General features: G+C 35.7%; 1 pseudogene; it reads right to left on the bottom strand.

The window, feature by feature from the left end:
• Positions 1–20,649: 20,649 nt before the first annotated feature.
• LOC107154012 lies at positions 20,650–21,219 on the bottom strand (annotated as a pseudogene).
• Positions 21,220–22,019: the final 800 nt, after the last annotated feature.

Genomic DNA, 22,019 nt, shown 5'->3' on the forward strand with positions numbered 1-22,019 from the left:
ATATTGTAATAATCTTTTTATTATATTCCCTAAAATATGTTTCCACAATGTTCATTATGTTATAGCAGAAAATATGAATATTTCAATCTTTTGAAAAGAAACAGATAATTGAGGGGAGTGAAGGGAGGAGAAGACGGTACGGGGGTAGAAAGGGTAGTAGAAATGAATTGCATATTATTACCCTATGTACATATATGACTATATAACTGGTATGATTCTACAACACGTATGACCAGAAGAATGAGAAGTTTACACTTCATTTATGTATGATGTGTCAAAATGCATTCTACTGTCATCATGTGTAACTAATAAGAACAACTTAAAAATTACAGAAAAAGAAATGTAATTTACAATATGATGTTTATATAACAAGATGGTAATAAAAAACAAAATTGTGAAAAATATGTGTCAAACTGTATTATCTAATAAAAACAAAGTAAGTAAAAAATTAAAGGGTACTGAATATCTATATAAATTTTTTGGAAAATGCTTCTAGTAAAGAGATTAAAAGGCAAGGGAGACAACCAAGAGACAGGTTTCACTACTGGCCAGCCCCCTGGTGAGCCCTGAGATGTCTTCTTTGCCAATCTTGCAGAACTATGGTAAAATTAGGAATTTTGCATTCTGCAGTAGAAGACTTATTCATCAAGCTTTTGCCCATGTCATTATGTGATTCAATAAAACTAAAATATATCTATTTTACTGTATGTTATCAGACTTAAAAAATTCCCTATTGTTATTTTACTAGAAAATTCTTCAAATGTTACAGTAAAAGTTATTATAACAATAAGACCATAAACTCAAAATTTTATAAAAAGGTGATTTTTTTTCTGTATGCAAGAAAGAAGGAAAACAATAAGATTCTTCATAAGAAAAGCTCTACTGACCTACTCATCTGTTAATATTTTGAAGTCACAGATATGTTCAAAATATATATGAATGCAGAACAAATGTGAGAAACTAGACTAACTTAAGATATCTATCTGGACATTTCTTGAAAAATTTCTTGTTCTATAGTGATGGGTTTGTGTTTCAAAAAAATTATTAGGTTTTTTTTTATGTTTAGATATTCCTTGTGTCCCAGAAGCCATAGAACAGAGGAGCCTTTAAGCATTTATATCATTTGTCATAGGGAAGTTCTGGATAAAGATATTTTTTGATAATTAGATAGGAAGAGGTCTTTACAGAGAAGAAATAAATGGAAAAAAAGTTTTGATCAATGTTTAGTTATGAAAAGAATCTGGGATATCCAGAAGGTAAAATCAATACTTTGATTCCAGAATGTGGAGTCAAATCTCATAAAAGTCAGTCAGCCAACCAGACGTCTATTCAATCTAGGCCATGAGAATTCCACCACTGCTAGGCCCAGGTGGTCTATGACTCCCTTGATGACATATGTAAAATGCTGTGTTTGCATATCTGTTCATCTTTCCAAAGACAGAGTTCATGGCTTCTGAAATATGCAACTCAGAAAGTTCTATGAACCACTCAATAGTCAGTTCCTACCCTATGCTATGTTGGACTCTGAATCAAACTCTTAATTAGTAAAGAAACAAAAAAACTCTCCAACCCCATTGGTACAAAGCAGTAAGCAATTAGTTCTGCTCATGACTATATGGAACCAACTTAGATTACTGATTTGGACCAGACTTGGTTGATTGTAAAAGGACAAACTATAATCCCAGCAACTCAAGAGGTTAAGAAAAGAGGGATGCAGACTTGAGGGCTGCCTCAACAAATTATCCTGTCTCAAATTTTTAAAATAAAAAAGGGACCAGGATGTAGCTAAGTATCTGTGTCCTGTGTTCCATCCTCAGTACCCACCCCTCCCCACCAAAAAAAGCTCACAGAAGGATTTGTTCATATGTCCATGAACAATACATGAGTTAGTCAGGAATATCAGGTCTCCTGTAGTCTCACACATGTGTCTGGCAGTTGCTTTCCTGGGACAATGATAGTGACCAAGTCACTAGTCTCTCATCACTCAGAAGGGTAGTTTAGACTTATTGGTATGGCAGCATCAGGGGTCCAAGAGAGAACAGAAGCATGCAAATCCTTTCACAGCATAGATGTGGAATCAAAATACACTATTATCACTCCCTTTTCTATCAGTGTAACAATTCAAGTACCAAGTCCATTCCCTATTCAAGAAGTAGAGAAAAATATTGCACCTCTTGATGATAGAATTCTCAAAATCACACAAACTGATGGCATGCTATATGGAGGAGTATAGAATTGAGGGAATGTATGCAATTACCCAGTGTCCCTAGTGGTAGTTCAAAATGTTGGTTCTAATCCATTACTGTGCCTTTCATCCACACCCTTGCCATGGCCTCATTATGGGAACACTGTACTTACCTCTTTTTTGATGCATGAAGACACAAATTGGTGTCAACATACTTTATATACAACCAGAGATATGAAAAATTGATGTTTTCATTGACCATGTAAAATGGTTTGACTAAGAAAAGCATACAGGTGGAAATCCAAAGTCAGTTCTGAACTTAGACCTTAGGAGACCTCTGGGTTCTTCTCACCTTCTTACACCTTGCCATCATTACAGGTAAAAATGAATTCTCAAAAGAAGAGGAGAAAAATATGGAGAAGATCTGGACATGTAGAACTGCAGTGTGAAGAAGACTGTCTCTATCACCACAGCCTAAGGAAGAGACACCCTAATTGTTCCACAGAACCACGAAAATAAATGGCTAGAGCACCTACTACTCTATTTTGGGATGATTTGTTACACAACATTGTTGGAAATGACCAAATGATATACCAAAGTATAAAAGATATGAAGGTCTCTTTCCTTATAGATCTTACAGCCTAATGGGGAGAGACACACAGAAACTAATTAAACCAGCAAAATTATATCAAATATATAGTTAGTGCTATGGATAAAATGAGTAAGGAGGTGGTAAGGAACTTCTTTAGTTGGGAGGATGAAAGATTTTTGACAAAATACTGCTTGTGCTTTCATATACGTATTGGGAGATGTCAACAAAACCTCAGGTACAGAACTCTCTGCGATAGTGATTTTCTACATTTTACTACAATGTTTTTAAGATGCCCTAATTCTTAAACTCCAAGTGTTAATAAGATTTCCATTCCTATAATAAATGCCTGAAATAATTAACTTCTAAAGAGAAAAGTTTATTGTCTCACAGTTTTATAGGTTGCAGACCATGATCGGTTAGCCTGTTGCTTTAAGGCCTATGGTGAGGCAGCACATCATGGTGGCAGAATGGCAAAACTCTTTACTTCATGAATGGCAATCAAATAGAGAAAGAAGAAGGGACTGGGGTCATGCCTTCCATGGCATAAGAACTAATAGGCTCCATCACTTCAAGATCCCTTCACCTCCCAATGGTGCCAAGCTGGGGATCAAGTCGTTAACACATGATAATCTGGGGGACATTCCACATTCAAATGATAGCACTTCAACTGTCACTCAGCCAATCCTCAATAAGGGGGTCAAATTCAAGTGGATTAGAGTGACTAGCAATCCAATAAATAAAAAAAAAATTGATATTATCTGATGACATTATAGCATGTTACAAGTAAAATATTGCTGTTCATTTTACTTTTGTTAATGAGCAAGAGACAATTTATGTAACTCCAATGGTTTACTTGCTTGATCTGATTAAATATATCTTCTGGTAAATAAATTTACAACTCCTCAAGACACCGCTTATTGCAACGGCTATTTCATGCTGATCTTGGAGTCCCTATCTTTCCTTTGGGTTTGATATTATAGCCATTGAACATCCTGAAGTCCCACTGTCAATTATTTTAAGGAAGAAGAAGCAGTAACTAGTCTGTTTCAAATTGCTCAGAAAAGCATCTGTTACCAGGAAGTGAGGCAGCCACCCAATAGTTGCAGAGCCCAGGAGCAACAAGTGAGCAATCAAATTTTATTATTCTTCACCAGGTGGAAAATCACCTTTTATTTGAAATCTTTTTGATATTTGGATGGTTGCAATGATCCAAAAAGGAGAACATGTTCCCACTAGACCTGAGCTGAGCTCATTCTTACAGTTATGTTATGCCTTCCTGATGATGTGATCCCACCATGCACGCAACAAAGGGATTTTTCATGGTCTGGCTTTTACATCTATCTGGCCATGACATAGGGGAAAGGCCACCGTATCATGTACTGGTCCTGCATGAGAAATGCACATGATTCTGAGTAAAGTCCTGATCACTAAAGGGCAGACAGGAGGCACCATTGGGAAGTCATTAAAACATACTTAATCTGTAAGGCTTTGATAATGGTGGTGAGAAGATGGGGTGTGGTTGAGAAAATGAGAAAGAAGAGAGAGAGCAAAGAATTTATGCAGAATAAAAATGTTCTAGGCCATAGATCTACCATTCTAGTTTTATAACTGTGAGTTTTTTAGAAATGTCATTGCTCCCATTATAAAACCCCTAAGAATTCTTGAAATATTCTGCTAAGAAATGCACAGTTTCTGATCACATTCTGGCTATTTCTCAAGATTTCCAGGACTCTTTCCTCTATCTCATGGCTCCTCTCAGGGTCTTGCTATATTTAAATCTAAATCCACCCTGCAGGGAGACAAATTTATACATCCAACCTCCTTTTCTTACATACAGTCAACACTACTATTACTAGACAATGATCAAGTACCTAGTAACTGAGATGCAAGACTCAATTTTATTATTTTGTCTAGCTTCAATTTTATATTTAGCAGTAACCTAGTCTATAGCTAAATTCTGGACTTTTGCTTTGAAATCAAAGAAGGAGAAGGAGTAGGGCATAAGAGAAGACAATATATCCCTATAGAGTCATTTTCAGCACTGCGGACAGCTATCTTGAGCATTGTTTAAGAATCATTTAACTTTGCATACCTTCAGAGATCCTTATACAGGTTATATATTCAGACAACACTTAGAAGTAGTGTGAGACAGTTGTGAACCTATTTAATAAATCGTGTTTATTTGTTTAATCAACACTTTTAAAGTGTAACACATTTCTTTTCAATATAATTGAATTGTATCCATGACCTCATTAGTAACAGAACTTGATTTATATACAGAAATGTTCACATATACCGTCTATATATACACTCCATTTTCCTAATGAATGGAACACTAGGAACTTTGCGTGCTCTGGCCACTGATTACAAATAGAGATTCTGTGGTATCATCCTAGACCATCTTGAGCCAGAACCTGATGATTGACTGCTAAGGGTCAAGTATGTTTCTAGAAGTACTAAAAGACCTTTGGAAAATCTCCACTCTACCCAGTGACTTGTTATGCCTTTAGATTAATGTTAATTCCAAACGTGATTGTTGGTTTTATATATTATTATCTGTTAAAGAGAATATAAAAAGCCAGATAAAGAATAAGGAGTCATAAAAATAAGTCAAGAAGTTCTGAGTTTTTTCTAAGAGCTGGTACACAAAGTGATCTGGTCAAGTCACTTAAGTCTCTAATCTCAATATCTTAAAGTAGAGTGTTTTATATTAACCTTATAAGTTCCCTTCCAGCTAAAAGTTGTTGTTGTTGTTGTTGTTGTTGTGTGTGTGCACATGTGTGTGTAATTTATAGTGGCCAAATAAATCATCTTAAAAAATAATTTTACGGGCTGGGGATGTGGCTCAAGCGGTAGCACGCTCGCCTGGCATGCCTGCGGCCCGGGTTCGATCCTCAGCACCACATACAAACAAAGATGTTGTGTCTGCCGAGAACTTAAATAAATGAATAAATAAATATTTAAAAAAAAAAAAATAATAATAATTTTACTTGTGATTTTAAATGATTCTGCCATCAACTGGAAATTAGCACCATATCGGTGTTCTATACCTAGTTTAGTGTTTCAGTTTTAATGTGAATTATCATCGTGATAAGTTTTAATGTACATAGTTCCATTTCATATGTTGAATATCTAGTCCCAGTAAATAATGTATATAAATAGAAAGGAAAAAATGACAATTTTTGTTGTTCAAATTAAGGATTAAACAATCAAACAAATTTTGACAACCAGACATAATTATTCAGAAAACTCACCAATACAAAAATGTCAATTACATTTTACAAAGGTATTCACTTTCCCCCAAAATATATTTCTTTTGATATTGACTCAGGTCTTTGAGGTCATTTCCCACAAGGCAGTGGAAAAGTACTTATTAGTTTGGAATGGTTAACTGTTTCTATTTTCTCAAATACATTTCTAGATGTAGTAAAAGAAGACATTTGGGGACAGTTGCTATGGTACCTCTTCTTATGAATATCTAGTAAATAGAGTTTTTCTGTGACACAAGTTCTTTCTACACCCTGGTGACAAAAGTCTCCCATGAGGAGAAACAGAGGGTGTCAAAACTGAGTCCATGGAATCCAGGAGATAAATCTATGAGGGGGTCTTAAAGACTTGGCTCTGAAATTATAAAACTCTTTTCAACATAAAAACACAAGTTGATATTCAAAGAAATCAATTTATAAATTTATACTAAGTAGTTTAATGAGAAAGAAAGGGACTGTTAATGCCGATAGAGAAATCTAGAGTTCCTTCAGCATTTCCTAACGGAACTTGGATATTTGGTCATTGTGAGTATCCTGGGCCCCTGATTGAGTGTTTTATAAATTTTAGCCCATGCCCTGATATAACAAAATTAATTTTGAGCCATCCTGTGGCCACGTTGTTTCCTGAGTTTGGAGAGAAGTTAAAGGAGATGATGTGACCTAAAGCAAAAAGGCACATTAACAAACTGTCAATGTTTAAGTGTTAAAAGAAATTCCTTATATCTTACACTTACTTTTCACATTGACAGTTTACACTATTGTTGGGATGACTTTACTAAGCTCTTAAAACATTATTATTTACACCTGTTAAAATTTTGTATTCTGTGTTTATAAACCACCATTGAAAATGTTCTATATATCATATATAATGAAAAAACTGAAATTGTTTTTTTGTGAAACTAGAAAGAAGACAAGATATCCACTCTCATCATTCCTATTCACTGTAATAATTGAAATTTTAGCCAGAGCAATTAAGCAAGAGAAGAAAATGAAAGGAATATAAACAGGAAAGGAAGAATTCAAATTATTACTACTTGTAGATATATGATTCTATATTGAGAAGAGTCAAAAACTCCAACAGAAGACTTCTAAAGCTAATACACAATTTCAGCAATGAAGTAGGAAACAAAAATCAATGTAAAAAAAAACTAATATCTTCCTTTTATACCAATAATATTCTTTAAAAAAATCAGGAAAACAATTCCATTCATAATAACCTCAATAATTAAAATGCTTAGGAACAAATCTAACCAAGAAGAAAGACTTCTACAATGAAAATTACAGAAGACAGAAGAAAGAAATTTAAGAAGATACAAGAAGAAGGAAAGATCTGTGTGTGCACAGGTAAGAAGAATTAAAATTGTTATATGGCCATATTACCAAAAGCAATTTACAGATTCAATGCAGTCTCCATCAAAACACTAATGACATTCTTCCCAGAATTAGAAAAAAAAATCCTTATATTCATATGGAAGAATAAAAATCCCTGAATAATCAAAGCAATTCTAGGCAAAATAAAAACCAATGTTGAAGGTATTCCAATATCTGACTTCAAATTATACTACAGAGGTATAGTAACAAAAACTTCATGGCACTGGCACAACAAGATGCATAGACCAGTGGAAGAGTAGAAGACATAAAGAGACAACACACATAGATATAGTCATCTGATTTTCGAAAAAAGATACTAAAAACATACAATGGAAAAATGATAGCCCTTTTAGCAAATGGTGCTGAGAAAAATGGATACAACATGTGGAAGAATGAGACTAGACTCCTTTTACATTGCACAAAAGTAAACTAAAAAATGGATGAAAGACCTGAGAATTGGACCGGATGCTTTGTAACTTGTAAAAGAAAATGTAGGGTCAACATTTCAATATTTAGGTACAGGCAAGGACTTTCTCAATAGGACTCCTAAAACAGGAAATAATACTAAGAATTAATAAATGGGATGAAATCACATTAAAATTTCTGTACAACAGGGAACAATTAGGTATGTGAAAAGAGAACTTATAGAATGAGGGGGAATTTTTTCCAGCTGCTCTTCTGACAGAAGAATAATATCCAGACTATATAAATAACTAAAAAACCTTTAATACCACAAAAACAACCCAAATAATAAATGGGCATATAAAAAAATGGATAATTTTCAAGAGGAAACACTAATGGTTAACAAATACATGAAAATAATCAATATTTTTAGTGCTTGGGAAATGTAAATAAAAACTACACTGAAATTTCATCTCTGGTTAGAGTGACAGCCATCAATAACACAAAGAACAATAAAGGTTGAAGAAAAAGGAAAACTTTTACGCTGGTAGTAGAATTTTAAATTAATACAATCACTATGGGAATTGGTATGGAGATTATTGAAAAGCCTAGGAATGGAACCCCAAAACAACCCAGCTATACTATGCCTTGGTATTTATTCTTAAAGAATTAAAGTTGCCATACTATAGTGACACATGCATACCTGTGTTTTTAGCAGCACAGTTCACAATAGCCAAGCTATGGAACCAGCCTAGGAGTCCATCAAGGAATGGATGCATAAAGAAAATGTGGAATATATACATAATGGAGTTTTATTCAGCCATAAAGAAGAATGAAATTGTCATTTGCAGGAAAATGAGTGTCTCTTGACAGCGTTATGTTAATCAAAATAAGCCAAACCCAGAAAGTCAAGGGTTGTATGCTTTCTCTCATATATGGAAGCTAGAGAGAATAAAGGAAAAAAAGGAGGGAATCTCATGAAACTAGAAGGAATACATATATAGTATAGGAATAGTAGTACAGGAAGGGAAAAAGGGACAGAAGAGGGAGGTACTGAGGAATAAAATTCACCAAATCCTACTGTTATATTCTGTGCACATACAAATATGTAATAAGACATCTCATTACTATGTATACTTATAATACACCAATAAAAACTAAGCCCTGAAAATATCCTATATAGATTAATAGACTAAATTCTGACATTAAGAACTCTGGAGTAGAAAAACAGCATATCTATTCAATGAAGATTTCTATTTTTATATTATCTTTGTTCCACATACTAAGTCTTATTTTACTTGACATAGTCATATTTCTTCCTGGGCTTCTTTGTCCATAGGTTTCCAAATTAAATGAAATTACTTAAAAGGAATCAATAACAAAGCTAAGACAGCTCAAACCTAGATTGGTTCCTAAAATAATTCCCAATCTTTTTTACCAGAACAATGTTAGTCAAGTTTGAAGAATATTTTAAGAGGTCCTAAATCAGATTAAGTGCTGGCTTTCAGATCTGTGTACCTCGGAATGCTGCCAGATAGCAATCTCTGAGATTGAGTCATTTCACATTAGGAGAGCTTGTTCCGATGATGCCCAAATGACTCATGGCTTCTAATTCTCTTAAAAAGAGCCATGAGACCTGCAATGTTAATTACATTATGGCACTGAGTGGAGAGGTATTTAATGGAGATGGATCCAAATTATGCATCTCAGGCTCCTGTCAGCAGAGTATTTTGGAGTACAGGTTTGTCCTCACAGAGAATGCATCCTGGTCTCACAGCACCAGGGTGGTTAGTTTTTCTACTTTGTAAATATATCTTTAATGAATGAAATACTAGAAATGATGACCAAAGTAATTAGAATATGTGTGATTTGCCTGGTCTGGCCAGGCTGCTGCAGGAGACAACAGCACTGGGCAGCAGCTGCTGGGTGCTCACGTGGTTTGGTGAGTGTAGATTTCATTCTGGAAGGAGTATTTTATTGGAAATGTCCATTTCCCTTGGGTATGGATGATAGATCTGGTGGACAGCTTGCTCCAAACAACATTTGTTTTGATGGAAGGAGATTTTGTTATGCCTTAACCACACAGACACTCTCTACATTAATCAAGGACAGGCTGTCTTTTGTGTTCTTAAAGGAATGAAACAAAGGAGTTTTGTTTAGTAGGGTTTATCCAGAAGAAAATATCTCCCACATCTCATTTTATGTGTCTGCTTTGGTGGGATATGTGCCTTTGCTGAAATGTAAGGAGTCAGATTATTCATCAACCCAAAACCTGTATTCCTAGAGTATGTTTACAGATATTGGGCCTTATTTTCCACTCATTTAGAACATACTTGAGGCATGAGTGGTTAAATGCTTTGAGAGAGTTTTATCTATGCAAAGTCTACATAGATGTATTGCTTTTGATTTTGTTAAATAATGAGAACAACACTATCTGCTTCTCTCAGTTCTAGAAGCACCTTGAGACTGGAGACAAAACGAATCAGTACAGTTCATTTCTCTGAAGTCTTATAAATGCAAAGACTGCCTTGTCCTAGGTACAAAGCTGTGAAATGGGCCATGGAGGCTGGAATTTACTGAGCTCACAGCTATGAGGAAAGGACCATTTCATCAGATCTGAGCAAGAGCAGGCAAAATTGGGCCACCATTGAGAATGATGTTCTTGAAGGCAGGGCCACAGTTACACGCAGAGAGAAAAACCCTGCCCCGGAGAGAGGCAAAAAAGAGAGAAAGATACAACAGACCCGTATTTTACTGATAGGAATGTATATCTGTACAGGTAGAAGATCAGATATGTGCCATGCATATATACACATGCACATGCACATGCTTATTAGCTTGATTTGTAATTTATACACACTTAGATGTATAGTACAGAAGCCTCCAGTTGCTTTCTGGTCCAATGCCCTGCTCAGCACTGAATTTTTCCTACATTAGACTTTACTTTAGTTTGCATATTTATATTTGCATCTTACCTATTTCTAAGTTTCAGAGTTAATTCATATGAAAACTACTCACGTATATAAAGTTATCAGAAACTACATATATAGCCTGTTTGTAAAAAAAAAAAAAATGCACATGATGAAATAGTATTATAACATAAAATGTATCTAAAGGCAAAAACTGCTAAATGTGTCTTTTAAATCACTTAAGTCATCTACTTTTAACTTTTCTATGTATTTCCTGTTAACCTGAGCCCACACATAAGCAACCAGTTATACATTTCTCCTTAATGGAAAGTGGAAAATACAAAGTTCTCAAGAAAAGCAAAATTTTGAAAAGAGCATCTTATGTGGAAGTCTACAGCCTCATTCTTATAGCAAATACAATAATAAATAAGGTATGACTTATTTTTGGTGTAGACTTACAAGAATATTTGAAATAAATTAAAATGCAAGTTTAAAATGATTCTGTTATCCAACAAGTAATTTTCTAGTGATCAATTCTGTATTAGAGAAAGCCAGGAGTTTGCCATTGCCTGAAAAATTGATAGTGATATTCTAAATTCTGAATAGGAAGTCCTAAGTATGCAACTACTGCTTTTGACTGTTCTTGATTGGGCAAAATAAAATAAAGAATTAAAAATTTCAGGGTGCATGCATATCCTCAGAACTTCCATCCATCCCTCCTTGAACTGAAAGGACATTGGATGGTGACTGAATACATGTTCTTACATAGACTAATGGCAGTCATGCAGGGCCTTTGAGGGAATCTGGGAATGTTACTGCCTGGTCTGAAAGTTTGTGACCCACCCATTTTTGTATGATTGTCTTCCTTTTTTAATTTACCCAAAGCTTTTGGTCTGAGTCCCAGAGCAGAATATATTTGTGATAAATAGATCTTAACTGAACCAATGTACAGGCTGAGTTAAATAAATTAAAAGAGTATTTATTGCCAACACATGTATTTCAATATTTAAAAGTACTTTCCATTTACTAAATATGGTAGGGTTGGCATTTTTAGCCATAATGATGAAGTTTTCTCAAAGAAATTTTCTCAAACCAGAATAAAATGAACTAGTTTCCATTGTATGAAATATAACTTAAAATTATTATAAAAGGGGAAAATATGTGTGGCATTTATTATTTTATTCTCAGGTAAAAACAAACAAACAACAAACAAACAAACAAAAAACAACCCTTTTTGCAGACTTGAGCTTATTACACAGGTTCCAAGTTAGACTCACATAGAAATAACTAACGAGTTACCCCACCCTCCCTCAGCAGGGCTTAAGTATGCAGCACACTGAAATTTTTGATTGAAGGGCTGCCTTCTTGTATGTCTCATTTTTCATGAGGAACAAATATGAGAATTCATTTTAGGATCAAAATAGAACATTTCAATGTTATACTTGACATTAACATTGTCTGTAGCTGTCAAAACAAACACCGATTGGATGACAGATCATCTTGTTAAAAGAGCCTTGCTTCAGTGGCTTGGAACTCACAGGCAATTTAGTCACACTGGCCACAGCTCCCATTGATATTGGGCATCATTTGAAATAACACATACACACTAAATATGGTCTTATTGATAAAATAAAGCCTACGAGCTTATTAACTATGAAAAAGTATTGGTTCTCACTTTTAATATTTATTGGTTCTTTTCTTTTAATATTAAACACATGGAGATATAAGAATATTATTATTGAGGGTTAGGGTTGTAACTCAGTGGTAGAGTGTTAAGGTGTTTGCCTAGCTTTCATGTCTTGAACCCAGGTGTATCTTAAATGATATATATAATTTTATCCTAAGCTAAAAACAAACAAACAAACAAACAAACAACAACAACAACAACAAAAAATCCCTTTTTGCAGACTTGAGCTTATTACACAGGTTCCAAGTTATACCCACATAGAAATAACTAACAAGTTACCCAATCCTCCCTCAGCAGGGCCTAAGTATACAGCACACTGAAATTTTTGATTGAAGGGTTGCCTTCTTGAAAAATGTCTCATTTTTCATGAGGAAAAAATATGAGAACTCATTTTAGGATCAAAATAGAACATTTCTCTGTGTATGTATATATTATGAAGCAAAACTCCTCTTAAGGATTTGGTATAAGATGTTCTTTATTTTACCATTGGAAATAAATATTGCAAACATAATGAGGTACTTTGTTATTTTGTTCTTACAAATCTACAGTCATCTTTAAAGCCATTCAATCCAAACTTTCACAATAGGAAAAGTTTGTCAAGTAAGAATTTCATTATAAGAAGTCATGTGCCTAAGCCATCTTCTTCTTTTCCCATGCAACAAGGTAAGTACAATGGTGAGATACTTTCAGGCCAGCGACTGCTCATGATTTAATAGCAGTATTTGTATTTCCACTAAATAGGTGCATAGGAATATCCAATAAGTCATCCCACCACCAATTATTGTGTCCAATTTTCTGGGAACTATAGGTCCTGTTCATTAGATTGACCAGAAGCAATGTTATATATTAGGACAAACCTAATTTCCAGATCTTTCAATTCTCTTATCTCCATGCCTCTGCCTTCTAAAAGCACTCAGTCTCCCACATTACAAGCTCCTTCCACTCTTCCAAGTGGGAAAGAAAGGCATTTAAGATACAAGTGAGTTACAAATGGTGAATATAGGAAGCTCATGGCAGTGGATCTCATCCTTGGTGGCTTGAAAACACACACACACACACACAATACACATACACACAAAAAATTAAAAATTAGAGGTGTAATCCTGGAAAAACAAAGGGTCTTTCAATTCACAGTTATAAAATTATATGTCCGTCAATTTCAAGTGGAGCATCCCTTGTCCAAAATAATTGAGATCAGAAGTGTTTCAGATTTTGGATTTTGTTCAAATTGTAGAATATTTGCATATTGTAACAAGATATCTTGGCGATGGGACTCAGGTTTAAACACAAAATTAATATCTGTATCACACACACTTTACATGCACAGCCTGAATGTAACTTTATTCACTTAATTATTAATAATTTTGTAGATGAAACAAAGTTTCATGGTGTAGAATTTTCCACTTGTAGTCTCATGCAAAAGCTTAACAAATTTCAGATTCGGAAAAAAAAAAATTTTCAGATTCGGATGGATTCTCAAGCTATATCATCAATTTATATAAATTGCCTTCCAAATTAAAATGGGTTCATTATTAGTATAATTAAATTTAGAACCAATTTTAAAAATAAATTTAATGTTTAATTTTCCTTCATCAATTATGGTGAGGCTCCTAACTTGCACTGAGGCATCTCACCTAGGTCTATTCTTATTTCATTCCCCAGGGAAATGCCTAATATATGATTTTGTCTCTTTAAGAAAAAATTTTCAATTGGAAGGGGTTCAAGAAAGCTCCAAAAATGACCGAGATGTTGAATTTAATTCAAAAATATCACTTAAAAGTAGTGATAAATCATAAGAAGGGATGAATTGTTAATTTAGACTAAGATAACTAGAAATGCCTACAATAGTACTCTGGCTGGTAGGAAATCTCTAATTTAAAGGGAAACACTACCAAATTTGCAAGCCAATGGTTAGTTTGTCTCATTTATTCTATTTTGGCCAGTAGTCAAAATGCTAGCCAAAAGTCATACATAAAGATTGAGTTTGAGGATCAAAAAGAGCTGGGATCAAAGCCTAAATTCTCTTTGGTTATCTCACTTATAAAATTAGGAAATTAAGGCACAACTTCACTGGGCTGCTTGAAGTTTTAAGAATTGATAGATGCCAATGCTGAGACACCGAAAATGTTCCCTTCTCTGCCCTCTTCCTTTCGTGAACTCAAACAGAGAAGACATGGATTACCACAGCAGCCCCACACCCTCTTGGCTGAGTGGCCACAGAGGCCAAATGTGAAGCTCCTGATGGAGCTCAATGGGGGAGTTTCTGGGAATTTTAATTCCAACTTAAGGAAATAAGTTTTGAATTTTGATAAAAATAAACAACACTATCAGGTACTGTTTTAAGCTTTTTAAACCATCTCATTTCATACAAACAATAACCCTATAAAGGAGATGCTGTAAGGATGCCCAGATGAGGAAACTGAGGCACAGAGACTTGTCCTATGTCACAAAGAGGCCTTTCTAGAACTGGAAATCTTGCAGAAATTGAGTCTTACCGAGAAGTCTGGATGTTGTGGGGGGCACAGGATATCATTCTATTTTGTCTGTTCCAGATGATGTGTTAGCAGGTGGGAACTTAAGCAGCCTTTGTCCCTGTTTTACCTTCAGTCCCAGGAGGACACAACAAGAATGTCCTCAGAAGTTGGCCCTGATCTTAGACTTCTAGCCTCCAGAATTTGAAAAATAAAATCTGTTTTATAAATTACCCAGTTTCTTGTATTCTTCTATCACAACACAAACAATCCGAACACGAGTAAATCAGCAATCTCCCCAATGGTTAAATTGTAGGAATGTACACCAAACATCCATTTTGTAATTGAACTATTTTTGAAGTGCACAGTGTACTAGTAGTCCATCATGACCCATGACCACAATACCTGGCCACACAAATCCAGAGTCCTCTATGCTACTCAGATGGCCCCTGCCCCCTGCTCAGGACATATCCTCCAAACTGCTACAGAAACCACCAGGCACAGGGCCTTGGTACACACTGGCCTGCAAGGACCTGAAGGAGGAGGGAACCTATAGGCTGGGTGGGACCCAAGACCCTAGATCCTGGGATCAGAGATGCCTACTGACATGGAAAGTCAGCTCATGTGCACAGTCACCACTGACTGTCACTCAGAGTCCAGTTGAGACATCGGCAGAATTGGCAGTGGACCTGGTACACCCAGGAGTAGGGGTGAACTGCACCTATTGAAAATGATGGTGTCCAGAGAAAGACAAATTTTGTAGGATTTCACATATCTCAGATTCCCAATATCAGATTTATCAAAACATAAAATACAATGTTCTTTCCTGGGCCTTGGGAGGGGAGCAAGATTCAGTATTGGTGGTAAGAGTAGGTCCACATGACTTTTGGAGATGGATGTAGGCAATGGCTATCCAACAACATGAATATGCTTAATGCCACAGTCCTGCATTCACTCCAAGGGGAAGGATATTAAAACAAAGGTGAGTCAATACTTAACACATCAGACATTGAGTGATTTAGTTTAGTAATAATGAATGGTTCCTACCAAAGACTCTACTTTTCCTTAATTCTTGAACCATTAGTTTTTATTTGAATGCCATAGAAAAAAGATAAAGTACAATATTTCCATTAAAATATACCATGTTGGTTGTTATTTATGCCCCATCAACTAATTTGGGGCTTTTTTTTCATTTTATTCTCAGCTTTTCTTCAGTTTCAAGGCTGGCCTGACTGGCCAGGGGTTAGAGCCAGGGTTGGTTCGATGGGTTGGGATAGAGCATTACTGGTCAAGACAGAAGATACCTGTAGCCAGATAGATGAACAAAACTGAGGCCTGCAGGAGAAGGTTCAGGTCTTTGGGAGAACGTGTACAATCACCAAATAAGGAGGAATCAAAACTGTTAGCAGATTAAGTATTTCTGGACCAAGAGTTGAGAGTAAGATGAAGACCAAAATGGAAAGTGACAGCAGAGGCAGTAGGATGGAGAGGGAGTCATGGAAATTCAAATGCATAAACCTAATAATTCCTGGTACAAGAAAGAGACACTTAAATTGTCAGGAGAAAGTTGGACATTTTTATATGTTTAGAATTCTACTGTCAGGCATGCAGAGACTAATATGGAGCTAGCACCCAGTTGGTGGGAGCTGTAACTTTTCCAGGCATCAAACACAGCAGGGAAATACCAGTTTCTGTCAATCGGACCTTCCATGCCCAAACCTAAAGAGTAAACTTTAAGTGACATCCTGTTACTCCTTCAAAATTTATTTTCTTATATTCCATTTCCACATGTCTCAGAGAAAGGATTTAAGGATTAATTAGTTTTATATTCAGGTCTCAAGGTCCTTATACTACCTCTGCTGTCCCTGCCTGGTGAGTCACAGAAGACAATGACTCAACTAATAAATAGGAAAGGACATACTGGAAGCCAGAGCCAAAGTCCTTATAAATCTGAGATGACCCCATGGCCTTCATCAAGGATGTCCTTTTCTGGGGGAACTTGACTTTTATCAAGGATTTTGTCAGTAAGAAAAGACAAGAATCCATTAAGAAACTGAAGAAGTCCTGGATGAAATTGAGATACTTTGGTAATTGTCTGAATCTGAAAATAATATCAGCTTCCATTTATTGAGCAAGTTGGTCCATCACAGTTACCATGCTTTACACACACACACACACACACACACACACACACACGTGTCATATTTAACACTCAAAGTAATTAATATTATTCCCCCCATTCAGTTGACTGATGAAACTAAACCTCAAATTATTGAATGATAGCATCCAAATATTCATAACTAGTGGATCTAACATTAAAAACCAGGTTTCCAAAAGTCACCCTTTGAATGATTATGCTGGACTGCATCCAGGCACAGGGCCCATCTGTAGGATGTTTCAGGGGTTCTGTTATGCTCATTGCCCTCAAACCAGTAAGAACCAGCCTGACTCCAGATCCCTGCCAATCCCAGATATGTCCATTTCAGCCATATGCCTGTCCCTGGGAGGAGGTACTCAAGTTAAGTTATACAGGAAAGTTGAAACCCAATCCATTATTCTCAGACATTTCAATATTTACTGGCAACATAAATGTTTGTCAATGTACTAACAGAAAATCTACAGGGACCCAGTACTCAAACACCCAAACTTAATATGTTACATCTTTTTCTTTTTTAACTCTTTTTCCAGTCACTGTAATCAAACACCAGATCATTATATCAGCCACACAGCAAACACATCGCAATCACTGTCACCATTTCCAGTGGCTCAAGGAAAGACCTCAGAAGCACAGTGGCCTGTGATGGCTGATAGGACCCACTATGGCATAGCATTGCGGCAACCATGTCCTTGCAGGCTCTCAGTGAGGCACACTTTCTTTCTCTGCGCCATCTATTTTGTCCTGAAGCCACATCACGGGGCTGAAAACTTAAAATAATCCAGTTAATGCAAAATATTTCTTCTGCCCCTAACTGAGCCTGCTTTGAATTTGTGCCAAAATAGCTATTAGTGGTGATTGAAAGTGCAAGACGACTGAGAAGAAATGCTCTCAGGAACAAAAAAAGAAGTACCTTTCCACCCTGGGCTCATCAACACTAATGAGAGCTCAGCCCAGTCAGGCATGTGGCAAAGAACCAGGACACAGACAGCTCCAGAACACTTCTTCTGATTAATTCATCAGTTGTATGTGATATGAAACAGCCAAGCAGTGGTTTTTTTTTTTTTTTTTTTTTTTGGTTTTGTTTTTTAATGTTGCTTTTGTTTGGTGAAGGGCTAAAAACAAAACAAAGTAAAACTCTATTACAAGTAGACTTCATCTTATTCGGACGCAAAGTCATCTTAAGTTACTGTCACTGGCATGTGACCCATTCTAAATTCATCCAATTGTAAATAATGAGCTATGCTTAGAGGTCTGGAACTTAAGAAGAAATCGTCCCAAAATGGTAACGCCTTCACTCATCCCGGTAGCAGCCCAAAATCCCCAGTCATAGGGTTACAACTAGAAACAGGGAGGGCAAGGTGCGTGGAGCTTAATTTGGGGAGGGGGGCAGAATTTGGAGCAGTCTTCAGATTAAAATCTGGTCTAATCTTTCGGAAACAAAAAACAATATAATTCTTGAAAAAGGGTTAATATCCAACCTGGACTGACCTGTCATTGTACGGCAACACTTGAAAACAGAGGTAAGAAAAATATGGCCTGTTGGGTAGCCTTGAATATTTCTTTTCTGTGTGATGCTCTTGAACTTGCAAAGGTGTGAGTTAGCAGGTAAGTCTTTGGTCTGTCTTATAGAATCATACAAAAATGGTGCAAGACCTAGCTTCTCTCTGTAGAGATGACAAACCCACTTTGGCCTGCATCTGCAACAGGTGCACATGCTCCATAAGTGCAAAGACATTAACAAACCTAGGGACTGGTACCACTCAAGGAGACAAGGCACTGCGGATAATGAGTTTCCTGTTGTATGCTTCTGCAAGGCTAAGCATGTGCCATATTAGAACAAAGCCTATTGGATCTTATGCGTTTGGTTGCCAGTTAGGTTTAAATCTTATTTCCTGCAATGCTGTTGACTAGCTTTCCTCTTAATATAGCATTAAGCCAGCTATATTAACTCTAATTTATTATTTAATTTAAAGGTAACCAAACATTGGCTTAGACATTCTAGATAAGCTTCATAGTTCAATTAAATTTGAAATAGATTTATTTTCACACACACACACACCCACGCACCCACACACACACATACATAAAAGCTAGTAGGAGAGGTTGTGAAAAGGGCTCAGGATTTTCAAAATTGGGATAAATCTTCAATCATATGTTCTCACTTAGATGTTGAGAAAGGAAAGACTCACACAAGATACACTTTTTTATTAATAGTAAGTTATGATCTCTCATCTTAAACATTTTTACATGGTCATTATACACACTAATCCTAAAACCAATTATGCTATTAGATCTGAGATCAAAATTGGCATAAGTGATGTTCATAGAAATTGTTCACACCTCTGGCTAAAGGGAGTGGTCATAATCTTGGAATATTTAGTAGCTTCTCCAACATATTGAACCCAGATGCACAGAAAATTGACCTCTTCTCAAAAATAACTTCTTAATCTTCATATCCTGTGAATATGTTAATTTACAGGCCAAAAGGGACTTTGCTGACAAGTTTAAATTAAGGACCTTTTGATGGAGAAATTCTGCTGGATAATTTAGGTGGACTCAATATATTTACAAAAATCTTTATAAGGGAAAGAGGGAACCAAGTGTGTTAAAGAATCAGAAAAGAAGACTTTCAAAATAAGTAGAGATCAGAATTATGGAGGGCCCAGAAGCCAAGGAACACAGGCAGTCTGTACAAGCTGTAAAGAGAAAGGAAATAGAGCTTTGGAAGGAATGCAGCCCTGCAACATATTTTAGATTTCTGATTCCTAGAAACCTAAACAATAAACTTTATTGTTTAAATTTATGTTAATATGTTATAGCAGCAATAGGAAACTAATATGAATTTAAATTTGTCAGATATGGTTCCATTAGGAAAAAACCCAATCAATCGTGACATATATTAACAGATTTATTGCAAGAAGTTGGCTTACACAATCGTGGCGGAATAAGCAAGTCTGATATTCATAGGGCAGGACATCAAGAAGGATGAGAGGGAACTTTCACACATGAGAAGAAGTTTCCAGCCACATAAATATAAAGAATTTCTCTACTACTAGGAAACCCCAGGCTTTCAACTAATTGAATCAAGCCCATCACAATTATTTGGGATAATCTCTCTTAAAAATCAAAAGATTACAGATTTTGATAACATTCATAGAATATCTTCAAAGTAAGACCTAGATTAGCATTTGATTGAATAACCAGGGACTGTGGCCTAGCCAAATCAATGTTATCTAGAAGTGGATGCATAGATACCATGTGATTCCAGGCATGACACTCTAAGGATACAAAATGACAATACAAAAGTTGTATCCTATCCCAAAGAAACATCAGACAAACCCAAGATAAGAATAATAATACTATTTTTTTTATAAAGATGACAGGTGATGATTTGGTATTCTTCAAAAATGTTAATGCAAAAGCAAAGAATGATAGTGGAAATGTTTAAAGTCAAAGGTACTCAGTGCAATACCCAATTCCAGACTGGAACCTGTACAGGACGGTAAATGCTTTTAAAGGATATTAATAGATCAACTGATGAAATTGGAATAGAAGTGGCAGGTTAGATAAAAGGCGTCAGTGTAAAATTTACTGAAGTTGATAACTGACTACTTTAAAATAAGATGATATTCTTTTCTTAGAAAATGCACCTCACAGCACTTGGGGGGAGGGACACGGATATATAAATCATCCCCAAATGGTTCAGAAATAAATGTATTTCGGTGTATGTGCAGAGACAGAGAGACAGAGAGAGTGTCAATGACTTGCATAATGAATGAAGCATTTCCTTTTTGCTTTAAACAACAGATAATTAATTCATTAAAATAGTTGTCTTTGGCATCTGCAATGATGACTTTAACCTCCACCCAGTTCAGTACTGATGGTAGTGATCTGTTCAACAACCCTAAAAGGATTTTGCAAGTCCAGGAGACCAAATCCCATTTGGAAATGATATCAGGTGTTAGAATCTTTTGCACAAGGAATGTTTCTTGTAGTAATTCTCAAGGTCTTTATAGGCATCCAAACGGGTCTTTTCCCTTTCAGATTCTTTCTCTTTGTACCTCTGATCAAGTCAGCCACACCTTCTCTGGGGATTTCATGCTGGCAAGAGTAATTCTATTTTGGTGAACCACCACCTCTGGTTTTATGGGTGTCTTTCCAGTATCTTTCAAAGCCATTGTTGTGGTGTGGCTTCCTGAACAACTTGCTCCTGGGCAGGAGTGAACAGGGGCGAATTAGGAACAGAAGCTGACAAAATGTAACTCCACAGCACCCACAACCATGTCTGCCTCAGAAAAGCTCCAGGAAGCATTTTTAAAAGGAATAACAATTGGAATTGTGGAGGATGAAAAGAAATATGAAAACACATGGAATTTACAAGTGTGAGGTGATCACAAGGAATGAAAGACATATTTCATTCAAAATGTAGACTTAAACTTTCTAGAATTTAATTTTCCTTATTAGCACTTTTAATATTTAGTGATTCCCAGGTCTTTCAAGAGTGATTATAATGGTAATAATCATAACTAGAATTCTAGAATCGACTACTTTGGCAACATATAAATTGAGTTTGTTATAATCCAATTATAATGCTACAACTTTGATATTAAAAAGCATATCAAAACTAAATTAAAATTTAATCTATGCTTATGTATGTGCAGATTTGACAAATTCTAAGTCAAATTTCATCAAAGAGTTGAATACTCAGAAACCACAATTACCAAAGAACACTTCTTTGTTCTTTGAGTATAAATTATTCATCTTATTTGTACTCCAAATTCATATTTAAACTTTGCACTATAAATTTAATATATGACATCCAAATAGTCAGCATAATGGCACTTTCATGGAGAGGAGAGCAACTTTTTGAGTAATGATGAAGTGATATGGTTTCAGAAATAAGAGCAGCATGTGATAAAATAACAAAGCCTGGAACAGAACAACATTCAGTATCAACTACCACTGTAGTTTTGATTCC

The sequence above is a fragment of the Marmota marmota genome, unplaced genomic scaffold, assembly GCF_001458135.2.
Source record: "Marmota marmota marmota unplaced genomic scaffold, marMar, whole genome shotgun sequence".
NCBI lineage: Eukaryota > Metazoa > Chordata > Mammalia > Rodentia > Sciuridae > Marmota > Marmota marmota.